Consider the following 11,491-nt stretch of genomic DNA (forward strand, 5'->3'; position numbering starts at 1 on the left):
AGACAAGGTTATAGAAAAGCTTTGATTTATGGAGGAGCTTCAAGATGGCGGAAGAGTAAGATGTGGAGATCAGCTTCCTCTCCAAAAATACATCAGAAATACATCTACATGTGGAACAGCTCCTACAGAACACCTACTGAACACTGGCAGAAGACCTCAGACTTCCAAAAAGGCAAGAAACTCCCCCACGTACCTGGGTAGGGCAAAAGAAAAAGAAAAAACAGAGACAAAAGAATAGGGACAGGACCTGCAACTCTGGGAAGGAGCTGTGAAGGAGGAAAAGTTTCCACACACTAGGAAGCCCCTTCACTGGTGGAGATGGGGGGTGGCGCGGGGGCAGCTTTGGAGCCATGGAGGAGAGCGCAGCAACAGGGGTACAGAGGGCAAAGCAGAGAGATTCCCGCACAGAGGATCGGTGCTGACCAGCACTCACCAGCCCGAGAGGCTTGTCTGCTCACCCGCTGGGGCGGGCGGGGGCTGGGAGGTGAGGCTCAGGATTCGGTAGGATCCCAGGGAGAGGACTGAGGTTGGTTGCGTGAACACAGCCTGAAGGGTCTAGTGTGCCACAGCCAGCCGGGAGGGAGTCCGGGAAAAAATCTGAAGTGCCGAAGAGGCAAGAGACTATTTCTTGCCTCTTTGTTTCCTGGTGCGTGAGGAGAGGGGATTAAGAGCGCTGCTTAAAGGAGCTCCAGAGACGGCAGCGAGCCGCGGCTATCAGCGCGGACCCCAGAGACGGGCATGGGACGCTAAGGCTGCTGCTGCAGCCACCAAGAAGCCTGTGTGCAAGCAGAGGTCGCTATCCACACCTTCCCTCCCGGGAGCCTGTGCAGCCCGCCACTGCCAGGGTTCCGTGACCAACGGACAACTTCCCTGGAAGACATACAGGGTGCCTCAGGCTGTTGCAATGTCACGCTGGCCTCTGCCGCTGCAGGCTCACCCTGCATCTGTATCCCTCCCTCCCCCCAGCCTGAGTGAGCCAGAGCCCCGTAATCAGCCGCTACTAAACCCTGTCCTGTCTGAGCGAAGAGCAGATGCCCTCAGGTGACCTACATGCAGAGGCAAGTCCAGATCCAAAGCTGAACCCCGGGAGCTGTGCGAACAAAGAAGAGAAAGGGAAATTTCTCCCAGCAGCCTCAGGAGCAGGGCATTAAATCTCCACAATCAACTTGATGTACTTTGCATCCGTGGAATACCTGAATAGACAACAAATCATCCCAAATTGAGGAGGTAGACTTTGGGAGCAAAGATATATTTTTTTCTTCCCCTTTTTCTCTTTTTGTGAGTGTGTACATGTCTGCTTCTGTGCGTGATTTTGTCTTTAGAGCTTTACCTTTACCATTTCTCCTAGGGTTCCTCTGTGTGTTTTTTCATTTTTTATTACTTAAAAAATTTTTTTTCTTAATAATTATTTTTGATTTTAATAACTTTATTTTATTTTACTTTATTTTATTTTATCTTCTTTCTCTTTCTTTTTCCTTCTTCCTCCCTCCCTCCCACCCTCTCTCTCTCTCTCTCTCTCTCCATCTCTTTCTCTCTCTCTTTCTTTCTTCCTATTTTTTTCTCCCTTTTATTCTGAGCTGTGTGGATGGAAGGCTCTTGGTGCTCCAGCCAGACATCAGGGCTGTGCCTCTGAGGTGGGAGAGCCAACTTCAGGACACTGGTCCACAAGAGACCTCCCAGCTCCACGTAATATAAAACGGCGAAAATCTCCCAGAGATCTCCATCTCAACGCGAAGACCTAGCTTCACTCAACGACCAGCAAGGTACAGTGCAGGACACCCTATGCCAAACAACTAGCAAGACAGGAACACAACCCCATCCATTAGCACAGATGCTGCCTAAAATCATAATAAGGCCACAGACACCCCAAAACACACCACAAGAAGTGGACCTGCCCACCAGAAAGACAAGATCCAGCCTCATCCAGCAGAACACACGCACTAGTACCCTCCAGCAGGAAGCCTACACAACCCACTGAAACAACCTTACCCACTGGGGACAGACACCAAAAACAGTGGGAACTACGAACATGCAGCCTGTGAAAAGGAGACCTCAAACACAGTACGTTAAGCAAAATGAGAAGATAGAAACACACACAGCAGATGAAGGAGCAAGGCAAAAACTCACCAGACCTAACAAATGAAGAGGAAATAGGCAGTCTACCTGAAAAAGAATTCAGAGTAGTGACAGTAAAGATGATCCAAAATCCTGGAAAGAGAATAGAGAAAATACAAGAAACATTTAATAAGGACCTAGAAGAACTAAAGAGCAAACAAACAGTGATGAACAACACAATAAATGAAATTAAAAATTCTCTAGAAGGGATCAATAGCAGAATAACTGAGGCAGAAGAATAGATAAGTGACCTGGAAGATAAAAAGTGCAAATAACTACCACAGAGCAGAATAAAGAAAAAAGAATGAAAAGAATTGAGGACAGTCTCAGATACCTCTGGGACAACATTAAACTCACCAACATAGAAATTATAGGGGTCCCAGAAGAAGGAAAGAAAAAGAAAGGGACTGAGAAAATAGTTGACAAGGTTATAGTTGAAAATTTCCCTAATATGGGAAAGGAAGTAGTTAATCAAGTCCAGGAAGCACAGAGAGTCCCATACAGGATAAATCCGAGGAGAAACACGCCAAGACACACACTAATCAAACTATAATAAATTAAATACAAAGAAAAAATATTAAAACCAGCAACGGAAAAACAACAAATAACACACAAGGGAATCCCCATAAGGTTTACAGCTGATCTTTCAGCAGAAACTCTGAAAGCCAAAAGGGACTGGCAGGACATATTTAAAGTGATGAAAGGGAAAAACCTACAACCAAGATTACTCTACACAGCAGGATCTCATACAGATTTGACGGAAAAATTAAAACCTTTACAGACAAGCAAAAGCTAAGTGAATTCAGCACCATCAAACCAGCTTTCCACAAATGCTAAAGGAACTTCTCCAGGCAGGAAACACAAGAGAAGGAACAGACCTAGAATAACAAACCCAAAACAATTAAGAAAATGGTAATAGGAACATACATATCGATAATTACCTTAAACGTTAATGGATTAAATGCTTCAGCCAAAAGAAACAGGCTTGCTAATAAAACCCATATACATGCTGTCTACAAGAGACCCACTTCAGACCTAGGGACACATCCAGACTGAAAGTGAGGGGATGGAAAAAGATATTCCATGCAAATGGAAATCCAAAGAAAGCTGGAGTAGCAATTCTCATATCAGACAAAATAGACTTTAAAACAAAGACTATTACAAGAGACAAAGAAGGACACTACATAATGATCAAGGGATCGATCCAAAAAGAATATATAACAATTGTAAATATTTATGCACCCAACATAGGAGCACCTCAATACATAAGGCAAATACTAACAGCCATAAAAGGGGAAATCGACAGTAACACCATCATAGTAGGGGACTTTAACACCCCACTTCACCAATGGACAGATCATCCAAAATGAAAATAAATAAGGAAACACAAGCTTTAAATGATATATTAAACAAGATGGACTTAATTGATATTTACACGAAATTCCATCCAAAAATAACAGAATACACATTCTCAAGTGCTCATGGAACATTCTCCAGGATAGATCACCTCTTGGGTCGCAAATCAAGCCTTGGTAAATTTAAGAAAATTTAAATCGTATCAAGTATCTTTTCCAACCACAACGCTAGGAGACAAGATATCAATTACAGGAAAAGATCTGTAAAACATACAAACACATAGAGGCTAAACAATACACTATTTAATAACAAGGAGATCTCTGAAGAAATCAAAGAGGAAATCAAAAAATACCTAGAAACAAATGACAAAGAAAACATGACGACCCAAAACCTTTGGGATGCAGCAAAAGCGGTCCTAAGAGGGAAGTTTATAGCAATACAATCCTACCTTAAGAAACAAGAAACATCTCAAATAAACAACCTAACCTTACACCTAAAGCAATTAGAGAAAGAACAAAAAAAACCCCAACGTTAGCAGAAGGAAAGAAATCATAAAGATAGATCAGAAATAAATGAAAAAGAAATGAAGGAAATGATAGCAAAGATCAATAAAACTAAAAGCTGGTTCTTTGAGAAGATAAACAAAATTGATAAACCATTAGCTAGAGTCATCAAGAAAAAAAGGGAGTAGACTCAAATCAATAGAATTAGAAATGAGGGCTTCCCTGGTGGTGCAGTGGTTGAGAGTCCGCCTGCCAATGCAGCGGACGCAGGCTTGTGCCCCAGTCCGGGCAGATCACACATGCCGCAGAGCGGCTGGGCTTGCGAGCCATGGCCACTGAGGCTGCGCATCCGGAGCCTGTGCTCCACAACAGAAGAGGCCACAACAGCGAGAGGCCCGCGTACCTCAAAAAAAAAAAAAGAAAGAAATGAAAAGGGAGAAATAACAACTGACATTGCAGAAATACAAAGGATCACGAGAGATTACTATAAGCAACTCTATGACAATAAAATGGACAACCTGGAAGAAATGGACAAATTCTTAGAAATGCACAACCTTCCGAGACTGAACCAGGAAGAAATAGAAAATATAAACAGTCCAATCACAAGCACTGAAATTGAAACTGATTAAAAATCTTCCAACAAACAAAAGCCCAGGACCAGATGGATCACAGGCAAATTCTATCAAACATTTAGAGAAGAGCTAACACCTATCCTTCTCAAACTCTTCCAAAATATAGCAGAGGTAGAAACACTCCCACACTCATGCTACAAGGCCAACATCAGCCTGATACCAAAACCAGACAAAGATGTCACAAAGAAAGAAAACTACAGGCCAATATTGCTGATGAACATAGACGCAAAAATCCTCAACAAAATACCAGTAAACAGAATCCAACAGCACATTAAAAGGATCATACACCATGATCAAGTGGGGTTTATCCCAGGAATGCAAGGATTCTTCAATATACGCAAATCAATCAATGTGATACACCATATTAACAAACTGAAGGAGAAAAACCATATGATCTTCTCAATAAATGCAGAAAAAGCTTTCAACAAAATTCAACACCCATTTTTGATAAAAACCCTCCAGAAAGTAGACAGAGGGAACTTTCCTCAACATAATAAAGGCCATATATGACAAACCCACAGCCAACATCGTCCTCAACGGTGAAAAACTGGAACCATTTCCACTAAGATCAGGAACAAGACAAGGTTGCCCACTCTCACCACTATTATTCAACATAGTTTTGGAAGTTTTAGCCACAGCAATCAGAGAAGAAAGGAAATAAAAGTAATCCAAATCGGAAAAGAAGAAGTAAAGCTGTCACTGTTTGCAGATGACATGATACTATACATAGAGAATCCTAAAGATGCTACCAGAAAACTACTAGAGCTAATCAATGAAGTTGGTAAAGTAGCAGGATACAAAATTAATGCACAGAAATCTCTGGCATTCCTATACACTAATGATGAAAAATCTGAAAGTGAAATCAAGAAAACACTCCCATTTACCACTGAAACACAAAGAATAAAATATCTAGGAATAAACCTACCTAAGGAGACAAAAGACCTGTATGCAGAAAATTATAAGACACTGATGAAAGAAATTAAAGATGATACAAATAGATGGAGAGATATACCATGTTCTTGGATTGGAAGAATCAACATTGTGAAAATGACTCTACTACCCAAAGCAATCTACAGATTCAATGCAATCCCTATCAAACTACCACTGGCATTTTTCACAGAACTAGAAAAAAAATTTTCACAATTTGTATGGAAACACAAAAGACCCCAAATAGCCAAAGCAATCATAAGAAAGAAAAATGGAGCTGGAGGAATCAGGCTCCCTGACTTCAGACTATACTACAAAGCTACAGTAATCAAGACAGTATGGTACTGGCACAAAAACAGAAATATAGATCAATGGAACAGGATAGAAAGCCCAGAGATACCCACGCACATATGGTCACCTTATCTTTGATAAAGGAGGCAAGACTATACAGTGGAGAAAAGACAGCCTCTTCAATAAGTGGTGCTGGGAAAACTGGACAGCTACATGTAAAAGAATGAAATTAGAACACTCCCCAACACCATACACAAAAATAAACTCAAAATGGATTAAAGACCTAAATGTATGGCCAGACACTATCAAACTCTTAGAGAAAAACATACGCAGAAAACTCTATGACATAAATCACCGCAAGATCCTTTTTGACCCACCTCCTAAAGAAATGGAAATAAAAACAAAAATAAACAAATAGGACCTAATGAAACGTAAAAGCTTTTGCACAGCAAAGGAAACCATAAACAAGACGAGAAGACAACCCTCAGAATGGGAGAAACTATTTGCAAATGAAGCAACTGACAAAGGATTAATCTCCAAAATTTACAAGCAGCTCATGCGGCACAATAACAAAAACAAACAACCCAATCCAAAGATGGGCAGAACACCTAAATAGACATTTCTCCAAAGTAGACATACAGATTGCCTACAAACACATGAAAGGATGCTCAACATCATTAATCATTAGAGAAATGCAAATCAAAACTATAATGAGATATCATCTCACACTGGTCAGAATGGCCATCATCAAAAAATCTACAAACAATAAATGCTGGAGAGGGTGTGAAGAAAAGGGAACATTCTTGCACTGTTGGTGGGAATGTAAATTGATACAGCCACTATGGAGAACAGTATGGAGGTTCCTTAAAAATCTAAAAATAGAACTACCATATGACCCAGCAATCCCACTACTGGGCATATACCCTGAGAAAACCATAATTCAAAAAGAGTCATTTACCAAAATGTCCATTGCAGCTCTATTTACAATAGCCAGGACATGGAAGCAACCTAAGTGTCCATCAACCGATGAATGGATAAAGAAGATGTGGCACATATATACAATGGAATATTACTCCGCCTAAAAAGAAAGGAAACTGAGTTATTTGTAGTGAGGTAGATGAACCTAGAGTCTGTCATACAGAGTGAAGTAAGTCAGAAAGAGAAAAACAAATACTGCATGCTAACACATATATATGAAATTTAAGAAAAAAAAAAGTGCATGAAAACCTAGTGGCAAGACGGAAATAAAGACACAGACCTACTAGAGAATGGACTTGAGGATACAGGGAGGGGAAAGGGTAAGCTGTGACAAATTGAGAGACTGGCATGGACATATATACACTGCCAAACGTAAAACAGATAGCTAGTGGGAAGCAGCCACATGGCACAGGGAGATCAGCTAGGTGCTTTGTGACCACCTAGAGGGGTGGGATAGGGATGGTAGGAGGGAGACGCAAGAGGGAAGAGAAATGGGAACTTACGTATATGTATAACTGATTCACTTTGTTATACAGCAGAAACTAACACACCATTGTAAAGCAATTATACTCCAATAAAGATGTTAAAAAAATAAAAAAGAAATAATATGAGACAGTTAAAGACCAGATAATGCAGAGCCTTGAATTTCAATATGTCCTCCAGTGTCCCATAGGCAACAGAGAAGTATGAGAAAGAATATAAAGTTTCAGTTACACTTGATGAAACGTTCTAGAGATCTGCAAACCAAAAAAAAAAAAGCTTTGATTTATTTCATATATGTTACAATATTTTGACTGATATTAAATTAATAAAAGCTTCAAAAACAAAGAGGTGACAAGATTAGCTATAAATTTTCATGTATTTTCTGAATTTACTCAACGTTACTTCTGCAGTTTAGAACAACTTTTTGACATATAGTTATTTTCCCAGTATTACTCACCTGTAAGGAATCCTAAAAATTGTTTAACCAACCTTCACATTTTTAGAAAAGGAGATTAAAGTTCCAGGAATTGAAAGGTGAAGCATGACTCTAAACATCTACTTAAATGCCAAGTCAAGATTAGAGCAGAGATTCCTAATTCCTGTTTCAGTCTTCATTTAAAGTGAAGAATAAAGGTAAAACAAATGTCCAGAGATCTTGAGTATTTGAAGAACAACATTTAAAGCTGGGGAAACAGAAGTGGGTAAATAGTTGCCCTCATGGGACTCGCGTTCTAGTGCGTGAGACAGACAAACCAGTGTCAAGACTGAACTCTGATAACAACTAGTTTTCTGTACACTGACTCAATTTTTCCTCTAGCCATAATTCCTTCCTGGAGAGCCTCAAATCCTTACCCTGGGCTTCTCTCTCTCATTGCCCTGTGGACTTTGTTCTGTCAAATGGCTTCTGTTCAGCTGCTTGCAGATGATTTCAAGATGCCACACCCATTCTAACCCATACAAGTTGCCTAAGTTACTGCAGCCGCTTAAAATAACTTCACTTGAATCCCCAATTTTACTTCACAGCCAACAAAACCAAAACCAAATACATTCTCCCTCAAAACTGACTTCCTATTTTCAATTTCCCCATTCCTATTCCTACTATTATTATTCTCCAGAATTCTGAGTCCTAAATTTTAAGTCACCTTTAACTCACCTGTGGCTCCCATTATCTAGTCTCTATATCCTATGTGTATTAGTCAAGGTTCTCCAGAGAAACAAAGATTTATTATATAAGAGATTGGCTCACACAATATGGGGGCCAGTGAGTCCAAAATCTGCAGAGTTCATTGATGTCCCAGTTCGTGTGTCAAGGCCAGCAAGCTGTTATAAAATCAGGAAGAAGAACTAATAAGGTTCCAGTGTGAAGGCTGTCAGACAGAATTCTCTCTCGTCTGGGGGAGGTGAGACTTCTGTTCTACTCAGGCCTTCAACAAACTTCATGAGGCCCAGTCATATTATAGAGCTTCAATCTGCTTTACTCAGTCTACAGATCCAAATTTTAACCTTATCCAAAAACACCCTCAGAGAAACACCCAGAATAATGTTTGACCAAATATCTCAACACCCAGTGGCTCAGTCAAATTGACACAAAAAATTAACCATCACACTACGGTTTTACTTTTCAAAAGTTTCACACTCTTTTCTCTATTCTCACTCTCACTACGATTATCTCAGTTCAGGTCCTTATGCTCTCCTTCTGGTTTCCAGTAGAAGGATGTAAAACAGTCCCCTCCCATCCTTTGGTTCAGATACCACCGGGTACGCTGTGGATACACTTATTATCAAAAATGTTGTTTTCATCATATCATTCTTGTTCTATTCCTTAACTCACAGTGGCATTTTACTCTAAATAGATCCAATTATTTTCCTTATAATATATTGTTCTGTATAATCCAGCCCTACCTGCCTCACTGACCCGTTTCTTCCATCAATCTCCTAAACCAGAACTTACATTATAAGTGGCCAATAGTAAAGTATGTTCTTCACTCATCAATGCCCTTTCTCTACTCAACATACTCTCCTTTTCTGGAAAGCACTGTGCATTGTTCTCTGCCTACCCCAATCCCATCTACCTGCTAAGATTTGTCTCCAGCTTCAACTCCTTTTTGAAGTTTTCCTAATTCTACAAACCATATAAATATCTTTTAATTTTCTAAACCTCATATGCATTTAAGCTAAACAGCACCATTGTTACTCTAAACTACTCTGTCTTGTACTCTGCTTTATTTCTGTTGTACATTCCTCTCTCCCTAGTCCCCAGTCTCACCCTATGGCCTCCAAAGGCATACCTTCTATTTATCTTGGGCTGAAAATCTTTGAATCTGTGATGTGTAAAGCAATGGATATACAAAAAGGTACTACTCTCAAGAACCTTACAGTTTCATGTGAGAGATAGATAATTATTCAAATAATTATGGAGCAATGTACTGCACGCTATAACAAAGGTACAAAGCTCTAAGAGAATATAGGTAATTTAACAGCGGGAAAATCTAAACTGTAGAATCTAAATAGTAGAACAATATGGTAGGGGATAAATTTAACAGGAGGAGGAGTGGAAAAGGCATTTCAAAAACTGAGAATAACCAATGAAAAGGAATAGAGACACTGAAAAAATATATATATATGTAATGAGACATATACTAAAATGATAAATATACTGGTATAAAGGATCAGAACCCAGGCAAAGAATGGCTGAAAAACAAGAGATTAAATTCAGCAGAAGAATAATTGAGTATTAGGTAGAGCCCCAGAAGCAAAAACATGTCTGTAATACTGAGAATGCTAAGTCCACAACTTGAGTGGGCCCAAGGAGAATCAGCACAGCTGGATGATGGAGCCAAGCCACTTCTAACCGAGGCAGCTGGCAGTCCCTAAAGCATAGGTGAAATGCTGTTCATTCCTTATCCATGATCCTAAACAACAAAGATTTTCCATAACTCATTTGGCAATAAATCTAAGCTCATCTAGCAACAAAAACTGGCCTAGAAAGACATGAGGCTATTTATTGTCTTCATCTCATTTAGCATTAATATCTATGAATTTCACTGCAGGAATATTAATTGTTTTTATTATGAGTAGTTGTACCAGATCCCATTAAAGGTGACATGACATGTAACACTGAGTATGTGCTCCATACTACCTTTTTTAAATCTTATAAATTCTCAGTTCCAAAACATACCTGGCCCCTAGGGTTTTGGATAAGATTCTATGGACCTTAGATTTTGAGATTCCACAGAACCAGTCAGATACACAAAGGGATCTATCATCCAAAAAAGGTTTCAGAGTATATGAAAGATCCATTTAGAATGGTTTTGTTAAATGGAGGATAAGTTTTCAGTGCCATACACATTCTGTTATTGAGCACTTCTGTTATCAGTGGCAAAGTTTATTTTATTTATACTTAAATAATATTGGTTAAAAACAAAAATAAACTGCCAATCATGAACTCTTAAATCAACTTTTTTCCTCCCCTTATAATGCCAAGAATACCAGAAAAAAAACTTGTATAACAACATTCTCTTTGCCTCCTATAACCTTAATAGATAGTTTCCTGGAATTGTCTATTCAAATAGAAAATTAATTTCCATGCACAGCTGGAAATACCACATTGGCAGGCAAGAAAAACATCAAAAACCAGTAGATTAAATAAAAAGTGGAAGAACTACAAAGACTTGACAGAATAGAACTTGCTCAGTAAGATGGTCACATGACAAAAGCTTTTCGTCTGTTTATTTAATATATGAATATATTTTTTAAAGTGAAGTAGCAATAATCAAGGAAGCTCTGGATCCAGAAAAACAATTAGGGGATTATATCATTCAAGAAGTTTTTCTAGTGTTGTATGAAAGGAGAAAAGCTTAGCAATCCTCTTGCCAGGGATGAAAGAGGTCCTTGGGCCTGCATAACACGTGGTTAAGACATAGCCACCTACTCTGTGGCATCTAACCATGTTTTTTTGTTGTTGTTTTTTTTTTACTTTGGGATGATGGAAAAGTTCTGAAGATGAATATTGGTGATGGTTGCACAAAAATGTGAAGGTACTTAATGTCACTAAAGTGTATGACTCAAAAAGGGTTAAAATGGTAAATTTTATAATATATATTTTACTATAATAGAAAAATAATTTCAATAATATACAAAAAGCTCTTATCAATCAGTAACAAAAGAGAACAATCTAAAAGAAAAATGGGCAAAGGGCACAAACAA

The 11,491-nt window shown here is 39.1% G+C and overlaps 1 non-coding gene across 1 annotated transcript; it reads left to right on the plus strand.

Annotated features, from left to right (window-relative positions):
- Window positions 1–11,119: 11,119 nt before the first annotated feature.
- Window positions 11,120–11,242, plus strand: LOC132496574 (U6atac minor spliceosomal RNA). The gene has a single exon (XR_009533469.1). It is a non-coding gene; the product is annotated as a U6atac minor spliceosomal RNA (small nuclear RNA).
- The last annotated feature ends 249 nt before the right edge of the window (window positions 11,243–11,491 follow it).

Source organism: Mesoplodon densirostris, chromosome 9, assembly GCF_025265405.1.
Source record: "Mesoplodon densirostris isolate mMesDen1 chromosome 9, mMesDen1 primary haplotype, whole genome shotgun sequence".
Taxonomy (NCBI): domain Eukaryota; kingdom Metazoa; phylum Chordata; class Mammalia; order Artiodactyla; family Ziphiidae; genus Mesoplodon; species Mesoplodon densirostris.